The sequence below is a fragment of the Mobula birostris genome, chromosome 21 (assembly GCF_030028105.1).
Source record: "Mobula birostris isolate sMobBir1 chromosome 21, sMobBir1.hap1, whole genome shotgun sequence".
Taxonomy (NCBI): domain Eukaryota; kingdom Metazoa; phylum Chordata; class Chondrichthyes; order Myliobatiformes; family Myliobatidae; genus Mobula; species Mobula birostris.
The window spans coordinates 26,649,545-26,655,603 of record NC_092390.1 but is presented as its reverse complement, the minus strand read 5'-3'; positions in this window follow the sequence as shown (position 1 = coordinate 26,655,603).

Sequence of the window (6,059 nt, the reverse complement as noted above, 5' to 3'; positions counted from 1 at the left end):
CTCTCAAAAGTACTTCATCACCATAGATGTGAGTGCTACTGAATGATAGTCGTGAAGGCAGTTTACACTGTTCTTCTTGGACAATGGTATAATTGTTGCCCTTTTGAAGCAGATGAGAACTTACATCTGTAGGAATGAGAGACTAAAAATGTCTTTAAACACCCCTGCCAGTTGTTTGGCACAGGTTTTCAGAGCCCTTCCGGGTACTCCATCGGAGCCTGTCACCTCACAAGGGTTCACCTTCTTGAAAGGCAGCCTGATGTCAGCCTCCAAGACAGAGATCACAAGGTCACCAGGTGATGTAGGGATCCTCATAGCTGTAGTATAATTCTCCCTTTCAAAGCGTACATAACAGGCATTGAGCTCATCTGGGAGTGAAGCATTACTGCCCATCACGATGTTAGGTTTCGCTTTGTAGGAAGTAATCGCCTGCAAACCTTGCCAGAGTGGACGTGCATCCGATTTCGCCTCCAACCTCTTTCAGAATTGTTCCTTTGCTCTTGAGATAGCCCTTCGCAAGTCGTGGGTGGTTTTCTTGTACAGACCTGGGTTGCCAGACATGAACGCCACAGATCTATCCCTCAGCAGACTGCAAACCACCTGCTTCATCCATAGTTTTTGATTTGGGTATGTACAGTATGTTCTCATAGGCACACACTCATCCACACAGGCTTTAATGAAGTCAGTGACAGCTGTGGTGTACTCATTCAGATTCGAAGATGAATCCCTGAATACAGTGCAGTCCAACGATTCAAAGCAGTCCTGTAAACACTCCTGTGCCTCCCTTGTCCATACCTTCTTCTTTCTCAATACTGGTGCTGCAGTATTCAGTCTCTGCCTATACTCAGGGAGTAGGAGTGCAGCCAGGTGAGCAGACTTTCCAAATTCAGTGCATGGGATAGCACGGTAAGTACTCTTGATGGCGGTGTAACAGTGCTCCAGTTAGTTCCTTTGGTACAAGTGATTTGTTGGTAATAATTATTTAGAGACTTTTTCAAGCTGGCCCAGTTGAAATCCCTCAAATTGATGGGGAAGGCATCAGGTTGCGCTGTTTCATGGCTGTTTATTATGTCGCTCAGTTTGTCTAGAGCCTGTTTTACACTGGCCTGAGGTGAAATGTACACTGCTACCAAGATGATCACTGAAAACTCCCATGGCAGATAAAATGGACAACACTTGATCGCGAGATGTTCCAGGTCGGGTGAGCAGGACTGGGACAGTACTGCACAGTTTGTACACCACAAAATGCAATAGCTTTTAACGTCCCTCTGGTACAGCAGTCTAGCTCTGAGATCTTCGAATTTATTTACCAGAGACTGTACGTTTGCCAGCAAGATGGTCGGTATTAGGAGTCAAAAGTCACGCTTCCTTAGACGAACTTTTAAACCAAAGTGGCATCCTCTTCTGCTATCTGGTTCCTCATGCCAGTGACCAGAATCTGTTTAAGTTCCGTCGGCTTTCAGTAGTGATAATTTTTTTTTAAATTGCCTTAAAATAATGTGACTAACTGTACAGACATTAAATGTATTTGTGGTTCTCAGTTGTAGCAGACTGAAACGGGAATATTTGATTGTTTCCATAGAGCTACTTGCACAAATCACCTCCTTTATGGCACCCTGGAAGAGGAAGATTTATATTTGATAAAGAGTTAGATCTGTGAACCTAAAATATCATCACTTCTCACAATGTTTATCATATGACCTTTGTAAAGGAAGCCAATTATTGTAAACCTTTTGTGGTTTTATAATTTGTTCCACATCCTGGACACATTTTACCTATGACTGTGTGTCTAGGCACAGTTCAAATGTCATCTATAAGTTTGCTGATAAACTGTTACTGGCAAAATCTAAGATGGTGATGAGGAGACATACAGAAGTGAGATAGATCAGTTGGTTGAGTGGGGACACAAAAACAACCTCACACTCAACGTCAGTAAGACAAGGAATTAGCATCATATAGACCTATATCTTTGTTGAAAGTGGATTCTAAAATCTTTTCCAAAATATTAGCAATTAGAATAGAGAAGGTACTACCACAAATTGTCTCCAAAGATCAGACAGGATTTATTGAAAATCGTTACTCACATTTTAATGTTAGGAGGCTATTGAACATTATATACACTACTTCAGTTAAAACCCCGGAATGTGTTATTTCGCTTGACGCCGAAAAGACATTTGACAGACTTGAATGGGAATATTTATTTGATATACTTGAGAAATTTAATTTCAGCTCAAGATTTATATCCTGGATTCAATTGATATATCATACACCTCTGGCTGCTGTATTTACCAATAATCAGCGATCCCCATTTTTTAGGCTTTTTCAAGGAACTAGACAGGGCTGTCCTTTAAGTCCCTTACTTTTTGATAGTGCCCTGGAGCCTTTGGCAATTGCTATTCGTGACTCACCTAATATATTTGGCATTATTCATGGGAATGGGGCATATAAAGTATCACTATATGCAGATGACCCGTTACTATATCTCTCTAACCCAGAGAAATCCATCCCTGCAGTAATAACATTATTTGCTCGGTTTTGTAGTTTTTCTGGTTATAAATTGAATTGTAATAAGAGTGTGCTTTTCTCATTAAATATGCAAGTTCCAATTTATAGACAATCACTATTTAGATTAGTTACAGATTATTTTACTTATTTAGGTGTTAAAATTACTAAGAAGCATAAGGATCTATTTAAAATTAATTTTTTGCCCTTAATCAATCATACTAAACAACTGTTTACTAAATAGTCCCCTTTGTCTTTATCTTTGATTGGTCGAATTAATACTATTAAGATAATTATTTTACCTAAATTTTTGTATGTACTGTATTTCAGGCGGTATTAATTTTTATCCCTAAATCTTTTTTTGATATTATTGATTCTAAAATTTCTTCATATATATCTGGCAGAATAGAAATCCCAGGTTAAGTAAGAAATATTTACAGAAATCAAAAAAAGAGGGTGGTTTGGCTTTGCCGAATCTTAGATTCTATTACTGGGCAATTAAGATTCGATATTTAATGTTTTGGACACAAGAATTGGATGAAACTCAAAGTCCACAATGGATGAACCTCGAGCGGGAGTCTGTACAGGGTTTTTCGCTGGCTTCTATTCTAGGAGCTGTGCTTCCCTTTGCATTTACTAAATTAAATAAAATTAAAATTAAATAAACAAATGATAAATCCAATAATTAAACATGCAATGCGAATATGGTTTCAATTTCGTAAATTCTTTGGATTGAACAAATTTATCCTGTCAAGATTTAATTTTTTCTTTCAACCATCTAGAATTGACCAAGCTTTTTTTCTATGGAAAACAAAGTGAATAACATGTTTTCGTGATTTATTCATGGATGACTGTTTTATGTCTTTTGAACAGTTGTCTAACAAATATAATTTGCCTAGATCACACTTTTTCAGATATCTATAGATTAGAAACTTTTTGAACATTACTGTATCTACCTTTTCGATATCATCATCAAATTGAAGTTACAGAAAAAAATTTTAGGTTTAAACCCCTTTCAGAAGAGTTTAATAGCAATTATTTATGATCTGATTACGAAAATATGTCTAGGTACATCTGATAAAATTAAGTATGAGTGGGAAAGAGAACTTCAAATATCTTTACCTACAGAGAAATGGGAAAAATTCTTCAACTAGTCATTACTTCTTCAATGTGTGCCAGACGCGCCTTGATACAGTTTAAGGTGGTTCACAGGGCTCATATATCCAAGGATAAGTTATCTCGTTTTTATTGCCATATAAATCCTATTTCTGATAAATGTAATTCTGAGGTAGCTTCCTTGACGCATGTATTCTGGTCTTGTCTTCTTTTAGAAAAATATTGGAAAGATAGTTTTGATATTATTTCAGCAGTTCTGCATATTGGTTTACAACTTCATCCTATTACTGCAATTTTTGGACTACCAGTGATAGACTCTCGTCGTTTATCCAGGTCAGCTTGCCGTCTAATTGCATTTGTGACATTAATAGCCAGAAGATACATTTTATTTAAATGGAAAGATTCTAAATTCCCCCACTACATTTCAATGGTTTTCCCAAACAATAGCATGCCTAAACTTGGAAGAAATCAGGGGTGGTACTACAGATTCTTCGGTTAAATTTGAAGAAACTTGGAGGCCATTTATTCAATATTTTCATATGATGTAAGTTGACCCTTTCTGAATCCTTTGTAGTAATTTTTTTCATGTATAGAGGAGCGGAGTTAACGACAAATAATTTTAGCCGAGGTAATCTGACAGCCCAAGCTTTGTTTGTTTTTTTTAGTTTAGTTACTTTTTAGTTTAGGGAGTTTTCTTTTCTCTCTTTATTAATATCTTTTTCATGGTCAATTACTATGAGATTGGGAGGCTAAACTATATTTGCTACTTGGAATTTGTGCTTGTACATGTTAACTGTTATTATTGTAATCCCGATCTCTATGTATCATTACTATTATTGTTATGTTTAATTTTGAAACCTAATAAAGAGATTGAAAAAGAAAGAAAGACAGAAAGAAAGACAAGGAATTGATTTTGAACTTCAGGAAGGGGAAGTCGAGGGAACACACACCAGTCCTCAGCAAGGGTCAGCAGTGGAAAGGGTGAGCAGTTTCAAGTTCCTGGGTGTCAACATCTCTGAAGATCTATCCTGGGTCCATCATATTGATGGAACTACAAATAAGGCACATTTGGAGTTTGAGGTAATTTGGTGTGTCAACAAAGACTCTAACAAATTTCTACAAGTGTACCATGGAGAGCATACTAACTGGTGGCATCACGTCTGATATGGAGGGGTGACTGCACAGGATCAGAAAAAGCTGCAGAAGGTTGCAAACTCAGCCAGCTCCATCATGGGCACTAGCCTCCCCAGCATTGAGGGCATCTTCAAAAGGCAATGCCTCAAAAAGATGGCATTCATCATTAAGGACCCCCATCAATCAGGACAAGCCCTCTTCTCATAACTAACAGCAGGGAGGAGGTACAGGAGCCTGAAGACATACAATCAATATTTTAGAAATAACTTCTTCCCCTCCGCCATAAGATTTCTGAATGGACAATGAATCTCACTACTTTTTGTTCTCTTTTGCATTACTTATTATATATGCATATTTCTTATTGTAATTTATTGTTTTTTTACATATTGCACTGTGCTGCTGCTGCTGCAAAACAACAAATTTCATCACATATGCAGTTACTATTAAACCGGATTCTGATGAGAGGGTAGGCTAGTTTTCAAATTGTACTGGTTGTGTCAACAACTTTCAGCTGTTTCTTGTGGTCTTTTGGGCAAAACAGTTATTATACCAAGCCTTGATGCATGTCGACAGGATGCTTTCTAAATTGGTGAGGGTCAACGGGATGTGCTGTGTGGTTCTTCAAAAGGCAAAGGCTCAAAAAGATAGCATCCATCACTAAGGAGTCCTCTACCGCAACCCAAGGCATGGCCTCTTCTCATCACTACCGTCAGGTGAGAGACAGGAGACTGAATACACATATTCAATGTTTTCTGAACAGCTTCTTCCTCTTTGACATGAATTTTCAGATTTCTAAATAGTTCATGAGCACTATCTCTATTTTTGCGCAAACACAAGGAAATCTGCAGATGCTGGAAATTCAAGCAACACGCACAAAAAATGTTGGTGAGCCAGGCAGCATCTATAGGAAGAGGTTATTTTTGCTTCCTTTTGCATTATTTATTTAAATGTTTTAATATATATCACTATTGTTATTTATGGTATATTTATATGTATTGCACCATACTGCTGCCGTAAAACCACAAATTTCATGACATATGTCAGTGCAACTAAACGTCCATCATTGTCGTGTTATTTGGCTATCTCGAGGGCTGATCCTTGTGAACTAAAATACCATTTAAGATGATCAGGGGGGAAAAAGTTCCTCAGCAACTTGATAAACATTACCCGTCCGTCAGACGCTCGCTCCTCCCTCACCCAAAGCACTGCCGCTTTGATGTCTCCCTTCGCGCCCTTCTCTTTGGACAGCTAAGAGCTGGGCGAAGGACCCGTCCCTCCACTCTGATTGGTTCCTTTGAATCCAAACG